Source organism: Bufo bufo, chromosome 6, assembly GCF_905171765.1.
Source record: "Bufo bufo chromosome 6, aBufBuf1.1, whole genome shotgun sequence".
In the NCBI taxonomy this organism is placed as follows: Eukaryota; Metazoa; Chordata; class Amphibia; order Anura; family Bufonidae; genus Bufo; species Bufo bufo.
This window is the reverse complement of record NC_053394.1, coordinates 242793329-242806061: the sequence shown is the minus strand read 5'-3', so window position 1 is coordinate 242806061 and position 12733 is coordinate 242793329. Positions and strand designations below refer to the sequence as shown.

The window sequence follows — 12733 nt, the reverse complement described above, 5'->3', positions numbered from 1 at the left end:
ACTGATTGCCCATCCACCACAGAATATAGTTCAAACTTCTCACCATCACCCTGTCACTAACTTACCTGTCTGGGCTCCAGCAGCGAGATCTCCAGCTTCTTAGCAACAGGATGCAATTCTATGTTTCTCTTACAGCGGGTGTTGTGCTCTAGGAAAACTAGCAGTGCAGTGTCTGACTAATGGAGCACTGAGTCATGGACCTATCCAGTTCTGATCCTGGGACTCGGTGATCTATTTAAATCCCTTGCTGGCAATTCACCCTTGCCAGTTACCGTATTTTTCGCCCTATAAGACGCACTTCCCCCCCAAAAAAGTGAGGGGGAAATAGCACTGCGTCTTATGGGGCGAATGCTGCAATTTTACACTGATACATCGCTGCCGCACAGCGCGGCCAGCGTGTGCATCAGCAGGAGGGAGGAGGAACTGGGGCCTGGCATCTTGTTTTGTAATGGCAGCGGGGCCCAGTGCAGTAACTGAATTCCACTATACCGGGCCCCGCTCACTGTAGTAATCATATAGGCAATGTTAATTCAACTCCTATCCAGGCTGTAGTACGGTACTTACTACTAACTTTCATAGCAGGCAGGAGGCCGGGCGAGTGGGCAGGAGCCGGCAGCGTAACTCACTACGTCACGCGCCTGCTCCGCCTGCAGCGCCAGCGATGTATCAGTGTAAAATTGCAGCATTTGTCCCATAAGACGCAGTGCTATTTTTTTTTTTTGGGGGGGGGGGGTCTTATAGGGCGTAAAATACGGTATAGGTTTACTCCTTTGCTGTGCTCCTGGTTCTGTCTGTGAGTGTTTTGGATTGTTAAGAATATTGACCTTTGCTTGCCTCTGATCTTCCTCTGTCTTGTGATTGTGTACCGCAATACCTGTCTGGGTCTGACTTTGGCTTGGCTATCTTGACTAACATCAATCCTCTGAGTTTATACTATATTGTCCTCCCGGTTTTGACCTATTTCCGTATGACTCTTCTTTGTGTGGCTGAGTTTCTGTGTCTGCCTTGCACTTAGCAGAACAGTAAACAACGACTAGTCATGAATTTGTCTATTATCCTACTTGTGCTCTTCATTCTGCCAGTTATCTAAGATTAACATCCTCCATAATTTGTACCTCTCATTCCTGTCTTCAAAATTTCTCTTGAGCTGCACCTATTCTCTGGAATGTTCTGCCATGGAATATCAGGCCAATTCCCAAATTCCCTACCTTCAAACATGCCTTAAAAACAAATCTTTTGAGGCAGGCTAGTAACCCCCACCAACTTTTATTCTTCAGACCTGAACTCGATCTTCTGATGGTAATCCCCACACCCAAAGCACTAGCAAACAAAGATCGGCCTACAGCACTCCTTTTGGTACAAAGATGGATGGACCACATCATATAACAATCAACTATTTCTTGTGTCACCCCCACCTTTCTCATAGATTGTGTGTGTGTGTATATATATATATATATATATATATATATATATACAGTACAGACCAAAAGTTTGGACACACCTTCTCATTCAAAGAGTTTTCTTTATTTTCATGACTATGAAGGCATCAAAACTATGAATTAACACATGTGGAATTATATACATAACAAACAAGTGTGAAACAACTGAAAATATGTAATATTCTAGGTTCTTCAAAGTAGCCACCTTTTGCTTTGATTACTGCTTTCACACTTGTTTGTTATATATAATTCCACATGTGTTAATTCATAGTTTTGATGCCTTCAGTGTGAATCTACAATTTTCCTAGTCATGAAAATAAAGAAAACTCTTTGAATGAGAAGGTGTGTCCAAACTTTTGGTCTGTACTGTATATATACATATATATATATATATATATATATATATATATATAAATACTGCGCAGGCGTGTGTTTATGATTATGCTTTTACATGATGCTTGCTTCACGCGCCTTTTGGTGCATGCATACTTGAGGATTGGGCACGCCATGCTCAGCATTCGAGTTACAACGGGGACTTGTAATTTGCCTTGTTATGTGCCTCTACCCACGCCCACCTCCATGTGGTTCTGCCATTTCCCATATGTAATGAATTACAATTACCATTTTTAACTATTTATCATTGGGAGCAATTTTTATTGTATCGCATATGCACAGTGATTTTGCTTGATTTTTGTATGGACACCCATGATATTGTTATATTGTATTATGGATTCATCTCACACGCTTTAAGATGAATTGTAATATTTTGATGTATTTATAATGTTATCCACGCTGGCATGGGTTAATACCGGTTTTCATTTGTAAGCACTTTAATTTGATGATGTCACTTCCTTTCACTATATATGTTCACTTTACATTGTGCACATTGCTTGAGAAAGGCTTCATGTTGGAGCCGAAACGTCGCATCACTTATGGGTGAATAAACACATCCTTTTTTATGACAACTTTGGAGTGCTGCTCTGCTTTACAGTTTCATATTTTGTGTAAGCCTTCCTTCAGGAGCTAGCACCCATTTCCAATATTGGTTGGTGCTTCCAAATTTTCACTTTGTATATATATATATTTTTTTTTATTACAGATGATATGTCACAGAGTGTGGAGAGAGGAAGTTTGAGGCTATACCAAGTGATGGCGTGCAGTCATTATTACTACTTATACTTAGCGTTTATTCTCTATACCTTTTGGCCATATTCTGTTATGCACATGGACCGTGGATCTGTATTGAGGAGAACCCTCTGAAAAGGTGGCAATAGGCGGGCTATGATCATGGATACAGTGTGACCCTGCATTGACGTGCAGGTTCATAATTGATCCATGGTCACGGATGGAGGCTCCATTTCTATTTAGTTGTGGTAGCCTGCATCTGACCCCACATAGCCATCAGTTTCTAATTGCTGCACGGATTTGCGCACCTTAGCCTCGATCCTGTGTGTAGCAGATGTGTCCTGCATGAATGTGCATGCGCCCGATACCCTATGTGTCATTCCCGCAGTCAAAATGGTTGACTCTGCGTCTGAGTCACAGTGCACAACTGCATAGTAATGAGGGCGGCGAAATCTGGAAAGGAGTAACACACGTCATCCTGACATGTGCAGTTGCGCTTTAGGCATGCCGGACTACACGCCACGCTACTGATGGCAGCCATTCGCCTAATCACTCCTCCTTCACCCTTCGTTAGCGATATCATCCAGTAAGCACTCAGCACTTTATATTATTGATCATATATGGCACTAATAATGATAAGGAGACTGATTATGTACATATATGGAGTTTCTCTCATATTTTGAATGTATTTCAATCACTTCTACACATGATGTGATTATAAGATACATGAAATCTTAGTTTTAATTAATTTTTTTATTGTTTCACTATACTATTACATGATTGTTTGTAAATTGTTATGAATTGATTGCACATGTTATGTAAATTGCAATGAATTGGCACATGAATTGAGATTGCTAAATATACTGATCTCTTTGTCTGTATGCACTGCTTGAGAAAGGCTCCAACATAGAGCTGAAACGTTGCATGTCCTGGTTGGGTAAATAAAGATTTTTGTACTTTTTTATCTTTTGGAGTGCTGCCCATCTTTTTGACTTTTATATATATATATATATATATATATATATATATATGGAAGGCTGAATACTCAGCCTGCAATTGTGGGAGGGGCGGAAGGTCTTTATATTTTCCTCCCACCTATTCAACTGTGCACATGCAATTCCGGTGCATTGAGCTGAACCTGCGCGCTGCCTCAAGACTCCACTTGGGTAAGTTACCTACCTATTCGCAACACGGCTGGCTCACATACAGCACTCCGGTAAGTATGGCTACAACACGCCGCCAGTTCCTTACACGTGGTGCGGCCCAAACAGTGCTGCCATGCACCACAGTCTGCCCCCCTGTTTCAGGATGCCGTCCTGGTCCCTGTCTGCAGGGAAACTTTCCGGAGTCTGGCACAGCATGTCCGACCCACCCCAAGACCACCCTGATCCAGTACACAGTAGCGGCAGATGCCTGTTTTCATGCGATGGCTACAGCTGTCCCCAAGGAGCGGGGGGCAGGTTTTTTAGGCTGCCATCCAGCCATTTCCTCCAGTAGTGCCAGGCGCCCCTTCCCCCATCTCTGCATGTGCCGCTGCCCGTGTCCCCACATTCCCAGAGCCTGGTACTGCCACTCACCGCTGCGTACACATGCCAGGGTGGAGCCCTCGTCTTATCAGCAAGCTCGGTAGAGGCTCTATTGCCACCCAGAGGATGCAGAATGCTTTCCCTCTGTTCAAAAAAAAAAAAAAAAATACCTATATCGCCACCTAGTGGACCTGTAGAGAAATGCGTCCCCCAAATTTTTTTTTTTTACAAATAATCACTTTACGGTCACCTTACAGGCTCACCTCGCTCAGTTAAAAAATTTCCTACAGGTTACGTTACCAGTCTCCCGTTTGTTCTAATGTCAATGCCTAGCCGATCCTGCTTCCAAACCCATGTTGCAAAAAAAATAAAAAATCATGTCTAGCCGTTCTTGGTTCTAGGCTTATGTTTGGTAAATCAATGTTGCAGCCGGGTACGTTCCAGGCTTACGTTATTAAATTAATGTTGCAGCCGGGTATTTCTCCAGGCTTACGTATGTTATATTAATGTTGCAGCCGGGTATGTTCCAGGATTACGTTTGTTAAAATTGATGTTGCAGCCGGGTACGTTCCAGGCTTACGTTTGTTAAAATTGATGTTGCAGCCGGGTACGTTCCAGGCTTACATTTGCTAAATTAATGTTGCAGCCGGGTACGTTCCAGGTTTACATTTGTAAAAACAATGTTTCAGACGGTTACATTTCCAAGCTCACGTTTTTTGTCAAAATTAATGTCTGGTCGCTCACGTTTTTCCAGTACCCACATTTGTCATGTCTATGTCTAGCCAGTCACGTTCCAGGCCTACGTCGCTCAAACATACTACCTCCTTTGGCCCATTTTCTTCACGCAGCCACGTTTGTCATTTCATAGCCTTCCGTCATTTAACTCCACCATCACGTTCCATCCACCTAGTGCCCCACCTTAGGTACATCATTCACCAAGGTTATGCATGTCGGCTGTTTTTTTGTTCCACACCCCCTTCTCATTCAAGAAAAATCACAGCCTGTGTTGTCATTCAGGTTTCGTTTCCTGAACCCTATCACCCCAGTAAGGCCGGTCGCCGGGCCCCCTTTCTTTTTTTTAAAGACTTTTCTCTGGTTCATGACGTTATATTTTTCTCCTGTTATGTACTCAGGCATCCTCATCATTTACCTATCATCTGGCATGTCCAGACCACATTTGTAGTCGTTCAGGCTTACGGTAATGTCCCTTACGGCATCCGTGCTTTCAGGTTTAGGCAATCCAGACCCAGGTAAAAAAAAAAAAAAAAAAGGTTAATACCTCTTAATACACCGTGCCTGCTTGCTGGCACGTCATACCAAATTCACCACCTTTCCACGCTGCCGGCTTGCTGTCTTACGCTGTAAAATATCACGTTTTCCATTCTTCTCTTCACGTTTCGGTGCTTTGACATTTCGTGTTCTTTTGACAATAATAGCTTGGCTTCGTTCCGCAGTGTAATCATGTCACAACTGTCTTACATAGAAGACGCACTATCGGTCCCAGAAACAGCAGTTTCGCAACCCACAAGCAACATGTCTTTAATGAGCTGGACGATCTCCAAACTGATTGCCAAATTGAACAGAAGAGGGATCCGTCATCCAGCATCCGCCCGGAAGACAGAGTTGTACAGCCTCTTGGTTACAGACTCAACCGTTCCAGCGGTTGAGCAGGTTCCCATGTCCACAATACAACTTTCTCTGGTGCAGTTGCATTCTGCCATTAACAAAATCTCCAGCTCGGTCACCGACATACAGAACAGACTGCTCGCAGTGGAAGCTAGGGCCCCCGCTTCCAGCTGTCCAGCCTTACCCATCCCAGGTCCCTCTACTTCCCTCCCACTCTCCCCAGGTAGGTTCTCTGGGGCCCCCGACATAGCCCCAACACATTTCGTTCCCGACAACATTAAAATGGCCACCCTGGCGGGCAAGGATGTAAACCTTGCATCCATCCTTATCACCACCCATGACTCGCTAGACAGCAGGACTATCGCCTGCGGTGATGTTTCCATTGTCCTTAAATCCAAGGATGTCTGTCTCAATAAGAAACTCACCATTCCAGAGTTCGTACTGGCATTTTGTCTCTTCAGAGACATCATATGTTCAGCACAGCCAGGTAGACGGGAGGAACTGGATGCTTATCTATACAGGGTCACAGACCTGGGGCACAAATACGGTGGCCATGCTTTTTACGATTACCATAGTTCCTTCTCCGCAAATGCTGCCACCGCATTGGCCCAGTTACTGCATGTCACCAATTGGGCCACCATGGATATGGAGCTGTTTTGCAGGCATTTTGCAGGGCTCAAGGCCCCAGCCTTCGCCTCGTGTCAGTCCATACTTCATTCATCTGAATGGTGTCCCAACCTGAGTCCCGCCCCTCAAGATAGGTATTTTTCTGGTTCACCCGGACTGCCAAAAGCCGCAAATTAGGCAGACCCCTAGTCTTTCTTGGCAAAACCCAGGTATGCAACAAGTATTAAGGCTGGTTACAGCCTGTATTTGTGGGCGGGGCTGCTGGCTATATCTTTCCACACGACCTCACCCTGAGGACGGTCGCTTCATGCTGCTCTTTCTCAGTCCGTTCCGTCACTTCCGGTTCACGTCCACGTCACTTCCGGGTAAGTCTCTGCGCTCTAGGCTTCCTCAGCTGGGGGCAGCGTTCGTCCGCCGCCCGGCCGGGCCCGGCCGGTCTTCCTCTCACCTCCAGCTCCGGGGAGCCTCCTCGCTACAGGTGCGTTTTCTTGTCCGCAGTTGGGGTCCGACAGGACCGACACCCACGACGCTTCAGGTGGGGCTCAGCCGGCGCCACAGTTCCTTAGCAACCGGCTTGTTAGGGTTAGCAGAGCTGTAAATGTTATCCAAAAAAATAAATAAATAATAAACAGCATGCCCAGCTACATTTTATATGACTCATGGGTCATAACATGGTATTAATTAAAAGATCAGGCCCTGTATGACAGTAACTTATTCCATCAACACTTCCTGTATACTGGTGTGAACTATCTACAGGTATACTTTTAAGGTTGGCCCCCTGTATGATTTAGTGTTCTACCAGCAGGCATGTGCATCACACCGCTCATTTTTTACTTCACGGCCGCGGTTTCCGCCTGCTATGCACATGTCCGCGACACCTGTTGTGCCGCCCTCCTGTGCACATATACATCACACCGCAGGTTATTCCGCCCTCCTGTGCGCTTGGCTAGCGCAGTGGTGTGATGCCGCGCTCCTGTGCACGCGTGTTCGGCACCCCTATCTTGTGCCACCCTTCTGTGCACATTACACGGCTTGGCGGTGTTGTGCCACCCTCCATGCTCGGGTACCTGGCACAGCTGTCTCGTGCCTCCCTCCCGTGCACATGCGGGTGGCACTGTCGTGTTTTACCGCCCTGCCGCGTGTATGGGGGAGGGCGCGATAACCCTTAAGCGGTCCCTTCCTTTCCCAGGTGCAGCGGCTGTTTTCCGGTTGTCTTATGTGCCATTTCGGACTCAGGGCTGTCTTCATGAGCTTGTTGTCTTTATCCAGGTGCTGTTAAATTTTTCCGAAATGAACAGGGCGGCAGTACTGTCTGATATCCAGTCTTCCGGTTCGGCCAAGTTGCTGCCCAGCTTCCTGAATTTCTTCAGGTATCACGTACACGTAATTTTGTCCATTTTAAATGCTTCTTGTCTCACTCTCACACTTCATCTGTAGTCTCCCTGGATCACCCAGGCTCGTTCCGTCTCTGTCACCCTAGATCTCCCAGGTACACGCTGTCTCTGGTACACGTTGTCTCTGTCATCCTGGACCGTCCAGGCCTGTTCTGCCTCTGTCATCCTGGATCGCCCAGGCCCTCGCTGCCTCTGTCATCCTGGATCGCTCAGGCCCGTTCTGCCTCTGTCATCCTGGATCACCCAGGTACACGCTATCTCTGGTACACGTTGTCCCTGTCATCCTGGATCGCCCAGGCCCGTTCCGGCTCTGTCATCCTGGATCGCCCAGGCCCGTTCTGCCTCTGTCATCCTGGATCACCCAGGTACACGCTATCTCTGGTACCCGTTGTCCCTGTCATCCTGGTTCGCTCAGGCCCGTTCCGGCTCTGTCATCCTGGATCACCCAGGTACACGCTATCTCTGGTACACGTTGTCGCTGTCATCCTGGATCGCCCAGGCCCGTTCTGGCTCTCCCATCCTGGATCGCCCAGGCCCTCGCTGCCTCTGTCATCCTGGATCGCCCAGGCCCTCGCTGCCTCTGTCATCCTGGATCGCCCAGGCCCTCGCTGCCTCTGTCATCCTGGATCGCCCAGGCCCTCGCTGCCTCTGTCATCCTGGATCGCCCAGGCCCTCGCTGCCTCTGTCATCCTGGATCGCCCAGGCCCTCGCTGCCTCTGTCATCCTGGGTCGCCCAGGCCCTCGCTGCCTCCGTCATCCTGGATCGCCCAGGCCCTCGCTGCCTCTGTCATCCTGGATCGCCCAGGCCCTCGCTGCCTCTGTCATCCTGGATCGCCCAGGCCCTCGCTGCCTCTGTCATCCTGGATCGCCCAGGCCCTCGCTGCCTCTGTCATCCTGGATCGCCCAGGCCCTCGCTGCCTCTGTCATCCTGGATCGCCCAGGCCTCGCTGCCTCTGTCATCCTGGATCGCCCAGGCCCTCACTGCCTCTGTCATCCTGGATCGCCCAGGCCTCGCTGCCTCTGTCATCCTGGATCGCCCAGGCCCTCGCTGCCTCTGTCATCCTTCCTTGCTCCCCGTCCACGGTCCTCCGTTCCCTCATCTTCCTTCTCTTCCCGGCTCTCCTAAAGCAGTGTTTATTAAAATAATAATGAAATCTATTTGGTACAAGTACTTCTTCAGTACACCGGACCTGGGGGTTTCTACAACTGTAATTAGGTATAATTGCATGTATTGTTTTCTATTTTCATTTATTTCACAGTGCATTTCAGCCGAGAAGCCATGGTTGGCATCAGTTGGCAGGCACCGGGCTGGCCGGCCTGTTTCTCCATTCCGGTGGGAGTGGGCTGGTCCTGCGTCTGCTAGGGGGGGAGTTCAAGTATGGAGACAGAGAGGGCAGGGAGCGTATGCCAGAGCTTCTATTCCTGGGAACAGAACATTTAAAAAAAAAAAAAAAAAGGGGCTTCAAGAACGCAGCGGAGAGTCCAGACACCGGTGCGATCAGCAAGGTGCTGCCTTGCGGACACTGCTGCAGGGTCAGGGACTGCTGCTCTGATTCCCATCACCCATACTACCACTAGCCCAGGTTAAGTTTAAGTTGGAACTTCCAGTGGACCCCTATACCCACAAGTGCCAATCAATTGCTGCACAATTGCTCTATGCCTCCTCGACTGGGGCCAGAAACTGCTCCTTCCACTGCTGCTACCAGATGTAACACAAGTTATCCCCTCTAGTGTAGCTAAATCCATGAATGTTGTCTTAGTAGTGGGGTTTTGTTGCCGTGCTGTTTTTCCGGTTTCCTAATGTACCATTTTGGGCACTCTTTTCTCAAAACAAGCAGGGCTGCGGTACTGTCTGATATTCAGTCCTCCCGATCAGCCAAGTAGCCGCTCATCAACTTCCCGAACTCTTCAGGTTTCTTGCATACCTCTTCCGTCTGTTTGCCCTGCTTCTTGACACACTCTCACGTCATCCGGGGTCCCCTGGCTCGCCCGGTCTCTGCCATCCTGGATCGCCCAGGCTCGCTCTGTCGCTGCCATCCTGGATCGCCCAGGCTCGCTCTGCTCCTGTCATCCTGGTTCGCCCAGGCTCGCTCTGCTCCTGGCATCCTGGATCTCCCAGGCTCGCCCAGCTCCTGTCATCCTGGATCGCCCAGGCTCGCTCTGCTCCTGTCATCCTGGATCTCCAGGCTCGCTCTGCTCCTGTCATCCTGGATCGTCCAGGCTCGCTCTGCTCCTGTCATCCTGGATCGCCCAGGCTCGCTCTGCTCCTGTCATCCTGGATCGCCTAGGGTCGCTCTGCTCCTGTCATCCTGGATCGCCCAGGCTCGCTCTGCTTCTGTCATTCTGGATCGCCCAGGCTCGCTCTGCTCCTGGCATCCTGGATCGCCCAGGCTCGCCCAGCTCCTGTCATCCTGTATCGCCCAGGCTCACTCTGCCTCCATCATCCTGGTTCGCCCAGGCCCACGTTGCCTCTCTCATCCTGGATCGCTCAGGCCCACGTTGCCTCTCTCATCCTGGATCACCCAAGCTTGCTCTTCCGCTGTCATCCTGGACCGTCACTTTACTAACTACCCAGTGCCTTCCCGAATCGCTCAGGTCATTTAACAGCCCAGCTCCTGCCTGAATCACTCAGGCCCTTGTTACCTCCCGTGCCGGTCGGTTCAATTAACTATTTCCCTCCTACAGCGTGGGTAGTCTTTTTGCCCACTTATTCAGGCCTACCCCGCACTGGCTCCGGGCACAGTTCAGCCAGATAGTTCATGGAGGGTGATGGGCATCCCTCCCGACTCCACGTCAATGTACACCTCAGCCCCTGCCACAAGTATTAAGGCTGGTTACAGCCTGTATTTGTGGGCGGGGCTGCTGGCTATATCTTTCCACACGACCTCACCCTGAGGACGGTCGCTTCATGCCCCACCCTCCCAACCCTTCTTTCTTTCATTCCACTCTCTTGGGTGGCCCACTTATTCAGGCCTACCCCGCACTGGCTCCGGGCACAGTTCAGCCAGATGGTTCATGGAGGGTGATGGGCATCCCTCCCGACTCCACGTCAATGTACACCTCAGCCCCTGCCACAACTACAATTTATCGATCTGCAACTACAACATGTGTATGGCCCTCCATGTCTGCTCGATCTGTTTCAGGGCCCATCCTCAATCCACCTGTCCTCAAAGGTCATCTAGGAATACGTGACTAGGCGGGGTCAATGTGGACCTGTTGACAGTCCTCTTACAGGACCATCACGATCCCAATTTTGTACAGTTCCTAGTGTCCGGCTTCAGGAAGGGTTTTCATACAGGGTTGGTAGCTCTGCCTCAATCCACCTGGGAGGGCCCCAACCTCCTTTCAGCACTCAGAGACCCGGATTCGGTCAACACCTTAATCAAATCAAATCTGAATTACAAAAGGGCTTCCTTATACTGTAGGTCCTTTTTCCGTGCCCCCTTTTGATTCCTGGAGGGTCAGTCCCATCAGGCTCGTAAGCAAAAAATTCACGAATAAAAAATGCTTAATATACGATCTGTCAGCGCCTCATGCTTCTGGTAAACCCAGCCTCAACTCCCTCATCTCTTCCGAAGAATTCTTAATGCAATACTCTTCCATAGACGAAGCCATTCAGCTTATCATCAAGTTGGGCAGGGGAACCTGGTTGTCCAAAGCTGATATTGCCGATGCCTTCAAGTTGCTACCCATTCACCCACAGCTATGGAAATTTTATGGAATCAAATGGATGGGTTGCTATTACTTTGCAAATCGTTTAAAATTTGGGTCCAAAAGCAGCCCGTGGCTCTTTGATCAGCTCGCCCAGGCCCTCCACTGGATTTTGGTTAATCATGCCGGCTGCTCCATGGTTATCCATTATCTGGATGATTTCTTACTAATAAAACATCCAGACCATAGTCCCAACAAACTCAACAACCTCTTAACAATTTTCTCTGAGCTTAACATTCCCGTAGCACCCTCAAAGGTCGAGGGTCCTTCCACTTTGGTAACCTTTCTGGGCATTGTCTTAGACACCGATGCAATTCAGGCCAGGCTTCCGGAAGACAAATTAGCTAAAATCAAAGAAACTATAGCAAAATCAGCGACTTCCAGAGCACTCACCAAGTTGGAGCTGCAATCATTATTGGGGATGTTAAATTTCTCATCCAAGGTCATGCCACAAGGCAAGGCTTTCATAGCTAGACTACTCCAGCTGCTCCCCACAGACCTGCACAGGATTCTCTCATTTACTTAGACAACGATGCCTTAGCCGATCAACCCATGAGGAATTTCTTCTTGTCCAGTTGGAACGGCATTTCCCTGTTTGTCCCAACATGGAGCCCCACTTCACCCACTCTCTTCACTGATGCAGCTGCATCCGGAGGGTTCGCAGCAATATATGGTAATCAATGGTTCGCAGGTTCATGGCCACCAGAAGTTTTATTAGTCAAAGAATCTTTAAAGTCCTCTCCGTTACTAGAAATATATCCAATAGTGGCGGCAGCTCAGGTCTGGGGTAGGCTTTGGACAAACTCCCCAGTCACCTTCATCACAGACAACCAAGCAGTAGTTGCCATTCTCACCAAATGCAGGTCAAAGTCTCCACAAATCTTGCCCTTCATTCGTAAATTAGTGTGGCTCTCCTTGCATCACAATTTTCATTTCTCATGTAAGCACATCCAGGGGGCACTTAATCTGGCGGCGGATGCGTTATCACGTTTCAATTTCCCCGATTTCTTTCAGGCTATGCCGGAGGTGGAACAGACAGGACTATCCCCATCAGCGTTCACAGCATTGATAATGGATTAATGAGTCATATCTCAGCAGCCAAGTCACTCATCCACAAATCCCTATCATTCAACTGGCTGGAATACATTTATCCAATTCACAAACCGTCATCCCAGGAATAACGTCAACAGAACTACATACATTATGGCTTTTCTAGCCTACTGTCATAAAGAACTAGGACTTTCCTATAACACAATCAGGTTATATTTGGCCGGGGTGCAGCACC

The 12733-nt window shown here is 48.7% G+C and overlaps 1 protein-coding gene across 1 annotated transcript in view; it reads right to left on the bottom strand.

Moving 5' to 3' along the window:
• Nucleotides 1–12733, bottom strand: part of GRID1 (glutamate ionotropic receptor delta type subunit 1) — a 1665856-nt gene that overhangs the window by 79046 nt on the left and 1574077 nt on the right. The gene's annotated exons all lie outside the window — the stretch shown is intronic.